The sequence below is a fragment of the Triticum aestivum genome, chromosome 1B, assembly GCF_018294505.1.
Source record: "Triticum aestivum cultivar Chinese Spring chromosome 1B, IWGSC CS RefSeq v2.1, whole genome shotgun sequence".
NCBI lineage: Eukaryota > Viridiplantae > Streptophyta > Magnoliopsida > Poales > Poaceae > Triticum > Triticum aestivum.
The window spans coordinates 193,532,358-193,548,082 of NC_057795.1; positions in this window are offsets into that span (position 1 = coordinate 193,532,358).

A 15,725-nucleotide genomic window follows, 5' to 3' on the forward strand; every position below is an offset into this window, starting at 1 on the left:
GGCACCCTCGCCACGGCCACGCCACCACCGGCCGGTTCATCTTGAACAAGTGAGTCGCGAACCCCGCCACCACCATGAGAATGACATGTGGGCCAGCCACATTTAAGGTCTGCATGTCATTGACTCATAGGCCGGTGCACTAAGCCACTGAAGTTTGGTCCCGTGGGCATCGAGAGGGAAATGTAACTCTTGCGGCATGCCTTGTGGTGCTCCCGCGGTACGAGCTCATGCCAAACCCAGAATTTGTTTCTTACTACTACCAACTAGTAAGGTACACGTGCATTGCACGCATGAGATTCTGGTGGTTTGTGCATTATGCTCACCATGGAGTCTTCTAGATTCTACATGTGGCAGAATCTGATGGAATGTAGGGTTGTTTGGTTCTAGGCCTAGTATTGCCACACTTTGCCACACATTTTGCCAAGCTTGCCTAAGGTTAGTTCATCAAAATGACCACAAGTTGGCAAGCCTAAGGGAATCTTGCCACACTTTTTGTGTGTATGCCATGTGGGATCCAAGTGTGGCTTGCCAAAGGTGTGGCTAGAACCAAATACTTGCCTAAGTTGGTCAAACTTGCCTAACATTAGGTGCGGCAATCTTTGGCAAAGTTAGTCACAAACCAAACAACCCCGTAGATGATATCCAACGGCCAGTAGTGCTCGGATTTGCCATCTTTGTACCGTCGGATTGGCTTCATCCAATGACTAACTTTCAAAGTTATTCACACACTATATATGGGTATAGATGTTTGGTTTACAGCCTAAGGTTGCCACGCCTAAGCTTAGGTGTGCCACAATATCTTAGGCATGTGTTTGGTTCATTGCTACACTTGTGGCTTGCCACACTTTTCTACCTACATGGTCCACATGGCATAGACTCAACTTCTTCCCAAATCTTGCCGCACTTGTGGTGGCCTTTTTGTTAGCCACATTTTTTGTGGCAGACACACTTTGCCTAAGCTTAGTTGCGGCAAAGTTAGTCATGAACCAAACAGACCCTAAGTTCAACCATGGAGTCTTCTCGATTCTACATGTGGTAGAATCTTGTGGAATGTAGATGATATCCAACGGCCAATAGTGCTCGGATTTGACATCTTTGTACCGTCGGATTGGCTTCATCCAACGACCAACTTTCAAAGTTATTCACACACTATATCGGGGGTATATATATATATATATGTCGGCCGTTGCAATGGATCCAAAGTATATCTATTTAGTGGAGTGCACTCTAAACACATTATCTATTTATTTTTCTCTAACCTTTCGTAGCCATGTAACCAAGCGACATAAGCTTCATGGGTGCCCCCCACATCATATTATTCATACTACATTGACTGAAAAAAGATAAATCACCCAAAACAAGATCTTCCCGTTTTTTGTTCCTACGATGTTGTGCCGTGCACGTACTACTAGTTGTATAGTGGTAGTACTAGTTGTATAGTACAAACTTGGTACTAGTAGGAGTAGTAGTATGGAATGCTCCTACTCTATCAACGAGCCCCATCTCACACCAAATTTCTTGGCTTCCGTGCTACAGCTAGATCTTCCCCTTGTTGTGTTTTCCAACCCGGCAGCGGGCGGGGTGCGGTTTGCCAATAGTAGGTTTGCTCAACGGCAGTCCCACATGAAAGTGGAAGTGCTAGGCAACACGCATTCCCTAAGCTATGTGTCATGCCGGACGGGCCGTGGAGTACTCCCAATTCTCGGGCGTGTGGGGGTGTAGCGCGAACGCGGCAGGCCTTTTCCTTTTACTAGCAATGTGCCCGTGCGTTGCGACGGATCCAAAGTAGTAGAATAGTAGTACTTGTTCACAAACTTGAACGAAATCACTCTTGTTTTGATATACTCCTAATATATTACTTTTCACTCAAAATATATTTCTCAGGCTGTTTTGATGAGCTGACGGAGGGATGTGGTTGCTTTCAAGATAATAAGGGGTTTTCTGCAAATTGGAGCGGAGAAGTAGGCTATTGTTGCAAAAATGCCACAACTTACCTCACAGCCTGAAAGTGCAACTATCCCTGAGTGGTTTTGGTAATGATTAACAACATATAGCTCATTGAACTAATGCCATTTCAAGATAAATATTTCAGGAAAGTTCAATGATTGGCATGGCATGGATTAGGATTGTGGACCCCTCAAAATGCTCAGGACAAAAGATTGGCTCAAGCTCTAAAGTCCAAGACTCTACATTTTCTATTTTGAGTTATCCAAGATCACATTGAGTCTATAGGAAATCCAATACTATTAAAAGGGGATGAGGTGTTGCTTAATGGCTTGCTTGCTCAAAATGCTTAGTGATATGCTCCAAAGCCCTCAACCACTTTCTCATATCCACATATGTCCCAAACCAAAAGTCAAACTCGGCCCCATCGATTTGATCCATCCGGCGCCACCGAGTTCATTTGACATAGGCACTGCCAGAAACCCTAGTCACTTTGGTCTCACCGATAGGGATCTCGGTCTCACCGAGATGGGGTTGCATACTCTCTGTTTTCCTTTGTAACATTTCGGTCTAACTGAGATGAGTGATCGGTCCCACCGAGTCTGCAATACAAACTCTCTGTTTTCTTTTCGTAACGCTTCGGTCCCATCGAGACGAGCGAATCGGTCCTACCGAGTTTGCCTAACCAACTCTCTGGTTAGCTTATTATCAAAGTCGGTCCCACCGAGTTTGTCTAATCGGTCCAACCGATATTACGTTATGCCCTAACCCTAATGATATCGGTCCCACCGAGTTGACATGTCGGTCCCACCGAAATTGCCTAACGGTCACATTATGTACTGGATCGGTTCGACCGAGTTTTCTGATTTGGTCCCACCGAGTTTGGTATATTGTGTGTAATGGTTAGATTTTGTGTGGAGGCTATATATACCCCTCCACCCTCTCCACATTCATGAGGAAAGCCATCAGAACATGCCTACACTCATTTTCTGAGAGAGAGCCACCTACTCATGTGTTGAGACCAAGATATTCCAATCCAACCATTTGAATCTTGATCTCTAGCCTTCCCCAAGTTGCTTTCCACTCAAATCATCTTTCCACCAAATCCAATCCTATGAGAGTGAGTTGAGTGTTGGGGAGACTATCATTTGAAGCACAAGAGCAAGGTGTTCATCATCAACACACCATCTATTACATTTTGGAGAGTGGTGCCTCCTAGATTGGTTAGGTGTCATGATGTCTACTACACAACCTTCTTCTTGTAGACGTTGTTGGGCCTGCAAGTGCATAGGTTTATAGGACAGTAGCAAATTTCCCTAAAGTGGATGACCTAAGGTTTATAAATCTGTGGGAGGCGTAGGATGAAGATGGTCTCTCTCAAGCAACCCTGCAACCAAATAACAAAGAGTCTCTTGTGTCCCCAACACACCCAATACAATGGTAAATTTTATAGGTGCACTAGTTCGGTGAAGAGATGGTGATACAAGTGCAAAATAGATAGTAGATATAGGTTTTTGTAATCTGAAAATATAAAAACAGCAAGGTAACTAATGATAAAAGTGAGCGTAAACGGTATTGCAATGATAGGAAACAAGGCCTAGGGTTCATACTTTCACTAGTGCAAGTTCTCTCAACAATAATACATAGATAGATCATATAACAAGCCCTCACCATGCAACAAAGAGTCACTCCAAAGCCACTAATAGCGGAGAACAAACGTAGAGATTATGGTAGGGTACGAAACCACCTCAAAGTTATTCTTTTGGATCAATCTATAAAATAGTTCGTACTAGAATAACACCTTAAGACACAAATCAACCAAAACCCTAATGTCACCTAGATACTCCATTGTCACCTCAAGTATCCGTGGGCATGATTATACGATATGCATCACACAATCTCAGATTCATCCAACCAACACAAAGTACTTCAAAGAGTGCCCCAAAGTTTCTATCGGAGAGTCAAGAACGTGTGCCAACCCCTATGTATAGGTTCCCAATGTCACAAAACCCGCAAGTTGATCACCAAAACATACATCAAGTGGCACGTGATATCCCATTGTCACCACAGATAAACATAGCAAGACATACATCAAGTGTTCTCAAATAAAGACTCAATCCCATAAGATAACTTCAAGAGGAAAACTCAATTCATCAAAAGAGAGTAGAGGGGGAGAAACATCATAAGATCCAACTATAATAGCAAAGCTCGCGATACATCAATATCGTGCCATAGAGAGAACACAAGAGAGAGAGAGATCAAACACATAGCTACTGGTACATACCCTCAGCCCCGAGGGTGAACTACTCCCTCCTCGTCATGGATAGCGCCGGGATGATGAAGATGGCCATCGGTGATGGGTTACCCCTCCGGCAGGGTGCCGGAACGGGCTCCCGAGAGGTTTTTGGTGGCTACAGAGGCTTGCGGCGGCGGAACTCCCGATCTATCTTCTGTTCTGGAAGTTTTAGGGTACGTAGATATATATGGGTGCAGGGGGTACATTGGAGGAGCTACGGGGGCCCCACGAGGTAGGGGGAGTGCCGGGGGGGGCGCCCCCACCCTCGTGGGCTGCCCGTATCTCCCCTCACATGCACTCCAAGTTCCCTGGGTTGCTTTCCTTCCAAAAATAACTTCTCCAGTTGATTTCGTTCCGTTTTGACACCGTCTGATATTCCTTTTCCTCGAAACACTGAAATAGGAATAAAATAGCAAATCTGGGCTGGGCCTCCGGTTAATAGGTTAGTCCCAAAAATAATATAAAAGTGGATAATAAAGCCAAATATTGCCTAGAACAGTAGATAAAGTAGCATGGAGCAATCAAAAATTATAGATACGTTGGAGACGTATCAAGCATCCCCAAGCTTAATTCCTGCTCGTCCTCGAGTAGGTAAATGGTAAAAAAAATTTGATGCGGAGTGATACTTTGGCATAATTTCAATGTAAATCTTCTTAATTGTGATATGAATATTCAGATCCGAAAGATTCAAGACAAAAGTTCATATTGACACAAAAATAATACTTCAAGCATACTAATCAAAGCCATCATGTCTTCTCAAAATAGCATGACAAAAGAAAGTTCATCCCTACAAAATCATATAGTTAGGCTATGCTTCATTTTCATCACACAAAGATGTTCCCAACATCTATACCCCCGATGACAAGCCAAGCAATTGTTTCATACTTAAATAATCTCAAACTTTTTCAACCTTCACGCAATACATGAGCGCGAGCCATGGACATAGCACTATGGGTGGAATAGAATATGATGATGGGGATTGTGTGGAGAAGACAAAAAAGGAGAAAGTCGCACATCAACGAGGCTAATCAATGAGCTATGGAGATGCCCATCGATTGATGTTAATGCGAGGAGTAGGGATTGCCATGCAACGGATGCACTAGAGCTATGAATGCTCAACAAAAGAAAACTAGTGGGTGTGCATCCAACTTGCTTGCTCATGAAGACCTTGGGCATTTGAGGAAGCCCATCGTAGGAATATGCAAGGATAGCACAACTCATGTGAAGAAGCAAAAACTTAGGCTCAACCGATACTAACCAATAGTTGTTGAAGAAGAAAGGTGGGATGCCTACCGGGGCATCCCCAAGCTTAGATGATTGAGACTTCTTGAAATATTATCTTGGGGTGCCTTGGGCATCCCCAAGCTTGAACTTTTGTGTTTCCTTAATTCCTCTCATATCATGGTTTCTCTTTTTATCAAAAGTTTCATTCACAATAAACTCAACAAGAACTCGTGAGATAGGTTAGTATAAACCAATGCAAAAACCTTATCATTTTCTACTGTAACAAATCACTAACATTATTATTAAACATTGAATACTAAATTACTCTGCATATTTAATACTCCTATCCTCAAATAGAATCATTAAACAAACAAACATATGCAAACAATGCAAACATAACATCAATCTGCCAAAACAGTACAGTCTGTAAAGAATGCAAGAATATCAATACTTCCCTGACTCCAAAAATTATGAACTAAAATTACCACTGTAATAAATTTATCAGAGCTAAATATGCAAAAAGATTCAACATTATACTACTGTCTGACTTTTCTAGGGAATATTTGCAACAGCGGTAAACTTTCTGTTTTCAAACAGAAACATGTATACTAGCGAAATAAGCATGGCAAAGGCTATCCTTGACTTTTTTATTGAAAGTAAAGATGCAAAACATTATTCTAACTAACACAAAGAAAAAACTAACAAAATGAAATGACAATCCAGGCAAAACACATATCATGTGGTGAATAAAAATATAGCTCCAAGTAAAGTTACCGATGAACGAAGACGAAAGAGGGGATGCCTTCCGGGGCATCCCCAAGCTTAGGCTCTTGGTTGTCGTTGAATATTATCTTGGGGTGCCTTGGGAATACCCAATCTTAGGCTCTTGCCACTCCTTATTCCATAGTCCATCGAATCCTTACCCAAAACTTGAAAACTCCACAACACAAAACTCAACAGAAAACTCGTAAGCTCTGTTAGTATAATGAAATAAAACCACCACTTAGGTACTGTAATGAACTCATTCTAAATTCATATTGGTGTTAAACCTACTGTATTCCAACTTCTCTATGGTTTATAAACTATTTTACTAGCCATAGATTCATCAAAATAAGCAAACAACACATAGAAAACAGAATCTGTCAAAAACAGAACAGTCTGTAGTAATCTGTATCAAACGTATATTTATGGAACTCCAAAAATCCTACCAAATTAGGAAGCCCTGAGAAATTTGTGTAGCAATCCAGAGAAAAAAGAATCATATCAGAAGAACATTTCTGTGAATTAACAAAACTAATTTACTGGGTGCAAAAGTTTCTGATTTTCAGCAAGATCAACACAACTATCACCGTAAGCTATCCTAAAGGTCTTACTTGGCACTTTATTGAAACAAAAGCTATAAAACATGATTACTACAGTAGCATAATCATGTGGACACACAAAAACAGTAAGGATAAATATTGGGTTGTCTCCCAACAAGCGATTTTCTTTAATGCCTTTCTAGCTAGGCATGATGATGACAATGATGCTCACATAAAAGATAAGAATTGAAACATAACGGGAGCATCATGAAGCATATGACTAGCACATTTAAGTCTAACCCACTTCCTATGCATAGGGATTTTGTGAGCAAACAACTTATGGTAATAATAATCAACTTGCATAGGAAGGTAAAACAAGCATAACTTCAAGATTTTAAGCACATAGAGAGGAAACTTGACATTATTGCAACTCCTACAAGCATATGTTCCTCCCTCATAATAATTTTCAGTAGCATCATGAATGAATTCAACAATATAACCAGCACCTAAAGCATTCTTTTCATGACCTACAAGCATAGAAAATTCACTATTCTCCGCATAAGAAAACTTCTTCTTTATGGCATACGTATCATCACAATAATCATCATAGATAGGAGGCATGCTTTCATCATAGTAAATTTGCTCATCAAAGCTTGGGGGACAAAAAATATCATCTTCATCAAACATAGCTTCCCCAAGCTTGTGGCTTTGCATATCATTAGCATCATGGATATGCAAGGAATTCATACTAACATAATTGCAATCATGCTCATCATTCACATATTTCATGCCAAGTATTCTATGTAATTCTTCTTCTAGCACTAAAAAGGTGAAGCGTATGAGACAAACTTAACTCCATTTTTTTTGTAATTTTCTTTTATAAACTAGACTAGTGCTAAAACAAGAAACAAAAAGATTCGATTGCAAGATCTAAAGATATACCTTCAAGCACTCACCTCCCCGGCAACGGTGCCAGAAAAGAGCTTAGTTGACGGGGTGTGAGTGAGTGCCCTTTACCTTTGCCTCCCCGGCAACGGCGCCAGAAAAGAGCTTGATGTCTACTACACAACCTGCTTCTTGTAGACGTTGTTGGGCCTGCAAGTGCACAGGTTTGTAGGACAGTAGCAAATTTCCCTCAAGTGGATGACCTAAGGCTTATCAATCCGTGGGAGGCGTAGGATGAAGATGGTCTCTCTCAAGCAACCCTGCAACCAAATAACAAAGAGTCTCTTGTGTCCCCAACACACCCAATACAATGGTAAATTGTATAGGTGCACTAGTTCGGCGAAGAGATGGTGATACAAGTGCAAAATAGATAGTAGATATAGGTTTTTGTAATCTGAAAATATAAAAACAGCAAGGTAACTAATGATAAAAGTGAGCGTAAACGGTATTGAAATGATAGGAAACAAGGCCTAGGGTTCATACTTTCACTAGTGCAAGTTCTCTCAACAATAATACATAGATAGATCATATAACAAGCCCTCAACATGCAACAAAGAGTCACTCCAAAGCCACTAATAGCGGAGAACAAACGTAGAGATTATGGTAGGGTACGAAACCACCTCAAAGTTATTCTTTCGAATCAATCTATAAAAGAGTTCGTACTAGAATAACACCTTAAGACACAAATCAACCAAAACCCTAATGTCACCTAGATACTCCATTGTCACCTCAAGTATCCGTGCGCATGATTATACGATATGCATCACACAATCTCAGATTCATCCAACCAACACAAAGTACTTCAAAGAGTGCTCCAAAGTTTCTATCGGAGAGTCAAGAACGTGTGCCAACCCCTATGCATAGGTTCCCAATGTCACGAAACCCGCAAGTTGATCACCAAAACATACATCAAGTGGCACATGATATCCCATTGTCACCACAGATAATCACGGCAAGACATACATCAAGTGTTCTCATAAAAGACTCAATCCAATAAGATAACTTCAAAGGGGAAACTCAATTCATTACAAGAGAGTAGAGGAGGAGAAACATCATAAGATCCAACTACAATAGAAAAGCTCGGGATACATCAAGATCGTGCCATATATGGAACACGAGTGAGAGAGAGAGAGAGAGATCAAACACATACCTACTGGTACATACCCTCAGCCCCGAGGGTGAACTACTCCCACCTCGTCATGGATAGCGTCGGGATGATGAAGATGGCCACCGATGATGGGTTCCCCCTTCGGCAGGGTGCCGGAACGGGCTCCCGAGAGGTTTTTGGTGGCTACAGAGGCTTGCGGCGGCAGAACTCCCGATCTATCTTCTGTTCTGGAAGTTTTAGGGTACATAGGTATATATGGGTGCAGGGGGTACATCGGAGGAGCTACGGGGGCCCCATGAGGTAGGGGGGCGCGCCCGAGGGGGTGGGCGCGCCCCCCACCCTCGTGGGCAGCCCGTATCTCCCCTGACATGCACTCCAAGTTCCCTGGGTTGCTTTCCTTCCAAAAATAACTTCTCCAGTTGATTTCGTTCCATTTTGACTCCGTCTGATATTCCTTTTCCTCGAAACACTGAAATAGGCATAAAACAGCAAATCTGGGCTGGGCCTCCGGTTAATAGGTTAGTCCCAAAAATAATATAAAAGTGGATAATAAAGCCCAATATTGCCTAAAACAGTAGATAAAGTAGCATGGAGCAATCAAAAATTATAGATACGTTGGAGACGTATCATGTCACTTGGGAGCCGCCGACAAGATTGTGGAGTTGAACCAAGGAGTTTGTAAGGGCAAGGAGATCGACTACTTCGTGAAGATCTACCCTAGTGAGGCAAGTCCCTTCGTGGGCGATGGCCATGGTGGGATAGACAAGGTTACTTCTTCGTGGACCCTTCGTGGGTGGAGCCCTCTGTGGACTCGCGTAGCCGTTACCCTTCGTGGGTTGAAGTCTCCATCAACGAGGATGTACGATAGCACCACCTATCGGAACCATGCCAAAAACATCTGTGTCTCCAATTGCGTTTGCACACTCCAATCCCATCCCTTTACATTCTTGCAAGTTGCATGATTTACATTCCATTGCTTATATACTCTTTGCATGCTTGCATGCATTGTGTTAAGATTTCTTGAGTGGTGCTAAGTTGAAAAAATCTGCCAAGAACTAAAATTAGGAAAAGGTTAAGTTTTATTTGGCCAAGTAGTATAATCAGCCCCCCCCCCCTCTAGACATACTTTCGATCCTACAATTGGTATCAGAGTTTTGGTCTCAATTTGCCTTGATTTCCATAGCTTTTGGTGATCATAGCCTTGGTTTCACAACCTAGGAGAGTATGGCGTCTAGCGAGGGAAAGTACCACCATAGAGGTCCTTACTTTGATGGTACTAATTTTGCTAGTTGGAAGCATAAGATGAAAATGCATATTCTTGGACATAACCCCGCCGTTTGGACTATTGTGTGTATTGGCTTGCAAGGTGAATTCTTCAATGGGAGAGAACCGAACCGTGAAGCTACCATGGAAGAATTGAAGATGCTGCAATACAACGCTCAAGCTTGTGATATCCTCTTCAACAGATTGTGCCCTGAAGAATTTAACAAAATCAGCCGCCTTGAGAATGCAAAGAAAATTTGGGATACTTTGATTGATATGCACGAAGGTACCGACTCCGTCAAGGAATCCAAATTGGATGTGCTTCAAAGTTAACTTGACAAGTTCAAAATGAAGGATGGTGAAGGTGTCGCTGAAATGTACTCTAGGCTTGCTCTTATCACAAATGAGATTACCGGCTTAGGAAGTGAAGAGATGACCGATAAATTCATCATCAAGAAGATCCTAAGAGCCTTGGATGGAAAATATGATACTGTGTGCACATTGATCCAAATAATGCCCAATTACAAAGATCTCAAGCCAACGGAAGTCAGTGGAAGAATTGTTGCTCATGAGATGTCACTCAAGGACAAGGAAGAGCTTCACAACAAGTCAAGTGGTGCTTACAAAGCCTCATGTGATGCTCCTACGTCATCAAGTCAGAAACAAACCTTCAATGAGGAATTGAGCTTGATGGTGAAAAACTTCAACAAGTTCTACAAGAGTAGAAGCAAGGAAAGAATCTCCAAGTCAAGGTCCTACAATTACAAAAGATCTTCGAGTCGTGAACGTAATTGCTACAATTGTGAAGACCCGGACACTACTCCAATGAGTGTACAACTCCTTACAAAAGGAGAGAAGATTCACCTAAAAGAAGAAGTAGAAGAGAAGAATCTCCACCAAGAGAGCGAAGGAGTAGAGATGACCGTTATGAACAAAGAACCTCCCGGAGAAGCAAGGATTCGAAAAGGAAGGACAAATCATCAAAGAGCTACACAAAGCAAAGACATCAAGCTCATGTTGGTGAATGGGTATCCGGCTCCGACTCCGACCATCACTCTGAGAGAAGCTATCACTCTGACTCTGAATATACTCAAGATGAAGGTGTTGCCGGTCTAGCACTTGTGTCAACCAACTCCTACGACATATTCGACTCACCAAATGAAGGAATTGGAGGATGCTTCATGGCTAAAGGCCCAAATGTATCACACCTCGAGTATGTTGATTTCAATAGTGATGAAGATGACTTGTTAGGTGTTGATGATTTACTTGTTGACAACTCTAGTGATGAATACTATGATGAAACTTCAATTAATCATGCTAATCAAGATAAAAAAATAAATATGATAAGGAGAAGATTGAGCATCTAACTAAAGAACTAAACACTCTTAAGTTAGCTCATGAAACTACCTTGGAAGATCATTGACAACTTTTAAAGACTCATGAGAAGTTACACTTTGAAAAGCTCAACCTTGAGCAAGAACATCAGTTTCTAAAGGCAATCAATGACGATCTTCGCAAGAAAAGTTCTTCTTATATTGCCAAGCGTTTACTCTTATCTACTTACATGCCACAAGTCAAGTCTAGCAACAAGAACAAGAAAGATTCTTCCTCTAGTAGTAACAATAATCATGCTAAATCCAATGTTGTTGCTTCTAGTAGTTATCTTGATTCCACTAATGATTCTCTTAGCCAAGTCACACTTGAGCAAGAAAATAGCTTATTCAAGGGAATTATAGAGAAAGGTGTCTACAAGAGACTTGCAAGCAATTTCAGTAAATTGTACGCAAGCAAGGAAGGCACCGGAAGAAGCAAGGTGTTGGTTTTGAACGAAAGTTCAATGCCAATGGAGTTGAGTGGGAAGAAGATCAATACCCCAAGACGAAGTTTGTTCCCCAACAAGAGAAGTATGATCCTACTTCTTTCCAAGGGACACAAGCTCAAGATGATCTTCCACCATAAGACCACAAGCAAAAAGGGAAGGATAAGCTTCAAGAGGAGATTGATGCATTTGAAGAAGCTCCCAAGGCCTTGGTCAAGTGGGTTCCCAAGAATACATCAAGTTCTACTTCATCAAGTTCCACTACAACCCCAAGGATTCCCATCAAGATGATGTGGATCCCAAAGAAGAAGGACTAGAGAGTTCATCTTGCACTAGTTCAAGGAGTTACAAACCCTCTTGTTGGTAAGACAAGGGACAAGGTAACCTAATGCTTTCATGGACATCATCTTGTGTGTGCATCACTCTATGTCTATGGATATCCTTGTTTGTTCCATGGGGGACTAACCCGTGTAGGTATTGAAAGTGCAACTCACTCCAATGTATTGCTCCAAATGATCTACAATAACATTGAGCATCCACATCTACAACACCTACATGAAGTCATCATCGACAAAACCCAAGGTTAGTTCATCCCTCTTAAGGGGGGATCTCACATCTAGGGGGAGCTTTACTCTAAAGAATTGAGCTAAAGCAACTCTAATGGTGTGAACACAATGATGCTTTATGTAAAGTGGTAACCCCACTTGTGCTTAAACGATGAGTATGACCTATGATCAAATGTTCTCATTTGACTCCTAAGTCAACATACTCATATATAGATGGCCTAGTCATCGCCAATTGGTTGATAGATGCTAGAATTGGTTGTGCATGCTTTGTCACTTATTTCATTTGCCATTTTATTGTGTGAGCATGTCGTTTGCATATTTTACTCATTCGAGGACATCCACTTGTTGTTTTGTTTGTTTGGTTTGTTTTCCCTTTTGCCAAGTGGATGGACAAGAATACCTAAGAACCTTCTCTAGCTATCTATGATTTTCTCGTCTCAAACTCTATTCATGCTACATCACAAAGTTTGATCAAGTTAGATTCGAACCACTCTGTGTGAGGAGCACTCGGAGTCCCCGATTCGTCATAGACTTAAACTTCCAAAACCTCTTTGCGCATTTCAGTCTGACCAAGACATACATTTCAGTCTAACCGAGTTCACTAAGTTGATCTAGGTTTTCATCTCGGTGCAACTGACTTGAACACTTCGGTCACACCGAGTTGCAAGCAACCACTTGCGATTCTGCAATCTCGGTGCCACCGAGTTGTTCCACTCGATCACACCGACAGGTTCGGGATATAAATACCCATGGGTGAGATTTTGGAACTTACTTCAAATCCCCGCAGCCCCTGCGTGTCCTGCTCTACCTCCTCGGGTCTTCGGATCGCCTCCTCGCCGCCTGCGACCTCCCGCCATTGGATTCTGCCGCCGTCGACGGATTCTTCTCCGTCGTCGCCGCCGTATCGAACACCTGCCATTCTAGGGTACGTGTTAGACCCCTTGTGTTGTCTTTTTAACTCCGATTCGAAGCACAAGGACAATGCCATGATTCTTGCCACAAATGAGATTGATCTATCCAGCTAAATCTTCCTTAATTAGGCCTAGTTTGATTTGAAAATTTTAGGGTTAGCTCTCCACAGAACTCATCTCAGACCAACCAAAATGTAGAAATTGGTCTCAACGATTCGGCTTAGGCCATTGCACATGCGCTTTTCGGTCTGACCGAAAATTGCAAATCTGTGTGACCGAGTTCAAGATTCTGTGAAACCCTAGCAATCTCGGTGCCACCAAACTGTGACTTGGTCTGACCGAGTTCACTAGTTCAGGTTCCAAGTGTTGCTTCGGTATCACCAAGTTTGTCAATTCGGTAGCTCCGAGATCATTTCTCTAGAGAACTAAAACTAAGTTTTTGACTCAATTTGTTTTGCAAAACCTCTGTACTTTGTGATGCTCACCTACTCTACCTCATCTACAACCTATTCACAGGGTCTGGTGACAGTTTGCCTGCAAGACGTCTGACCAAAGTGACATCCAGAACAGATCTGAACAGCAAGAGCAGTTGAGTGAGGGCACTAGTCCCTCCAGCAGCTATGATGAGGGAAGGAGGATCAGACCTAGTAACTTGCCCAAGGCAGCTACTAGAGCAAGAAAGAAGAGAACTTCAGATTCAAAAGATGAATATTATGTTGCAGCTGAGGATGAGGCCACTTCAAAGAAGAAAGTGCTGAAGAAAGAATATGGTATTGCTGCTTCAACCAAGCCAGGGTTGAACAAGAAAGCACCAACAAAGAGTGTTCCTATGTCTAAGTCCAGAGCCTCTACTGAATAAACTTTGGGATCTGAACCCAAAGAGATTGTTGCAGAAGAGGAAAAGAGGAAAGAGAGAGTCAAGAAGACCATTGCCAGGATCATTGGCAAGCCGTCTATGATGAGAGATTCTGAAGAGGAAGAGGATGCTGCTCCAGCACATAAGGCAGAAAAGCTAATGGGAGATGCAATTAAGTCAGGGACTGCTGCTAAGCCCAAATATGCTCCCAAAGCTGCTGCTCCAACCACCAAGACTGCACCCAAGAGGAGTACGAAAAACATTCCTGCTGAGGAGAAGAACAAGGCCCCTGTGCCTGAAGTTGAAGAAGAAGAAGCTGAAGCCCAAGTGCTAAGGAAGCTCAAACCAAATATTCTAGACCACAATGATACACATCCTGTGGCAGAGGACATGAGCATCAGGACAGATGCAGGTCTGAGACTTTGGAGGAAAAATGACCCATATGCTGTAAGGAGGAGAACTGTTGTGGATTACAGGTTCCACACTAAGGAATAGCAAGATTTCTATGAGACTATTCTGCTTGACAAGAATCCAATAATATGTGACATGAGATGGGTTGACTGGACATACATTAGAGAAAATGAAGATCACTTCCCAGGTGTGTATGATAGCTTCAAAGATTGTGAAGTGGACAAGTTTGTTGGCCAGAAGCTCACTAAGTGGAATGATGAGCTGATCATGCAATTTTACTCCACTGCTCACTTCTATCCTTACGGCAGAATTGTATGGATGTCAGAAGGTACTAGGTACCAATCCACTATTGATGAATGGGCCAGATTGATAAATGCCCCAGAAGCTCATGAGGATGACTCGGATGTGTATGCCAAGAAGAAGAAAGACCATAAATCAATGGCAAGTATGTACAAGGAAATTCCTGATGCGGACCTGGAAACTCACAAGCTTGGTTCAGTGAAGCACTTATTGTCAGACCTGCCTACAATCAATACCATCCTGAGGCATACTCTTTTGCCCAAGTCTGGAGATCACAGAATGATAAGAGGACATCCCATCAACTTGATGCACATATTTGATGTTCCTCAGAAGTTCAAAGTGACGAGTCTGATTGTGGAAACAATCAAGAGGACAACTGCAGATCAGAAGCGGTCTTGTGGGTATGCTCCACAAATTCAGGTGCTCATCAACTCCAAGATGGGCATAGGCACTTATTTGTTGGACAAGGAGCATTTACCTCTCAAGCCAGATTTTGAGGATAACACTGTTGTCATGGATGAGGAAGATCCTTCCTCAGTGCAAGCACATGAGAAGATAGAGAAGGCAAGGGCAGAGAAAGTTGGAAAGATGCCAAGTGCTGAAGAGGCATCTCGGGCGTTCCTAAAGAATAAACAAGATCAACTTACATATCTGATCCAATCCACCTTGAGGACTGAGAAGGGCTTGGCCACCCTGACTCAAAATCAGGAGAGTTTGGAGAGGATCATTGAACAGAAATTCTATGATCTTGATGTCAAAGTAATTGAGATTCAGTCAGTAG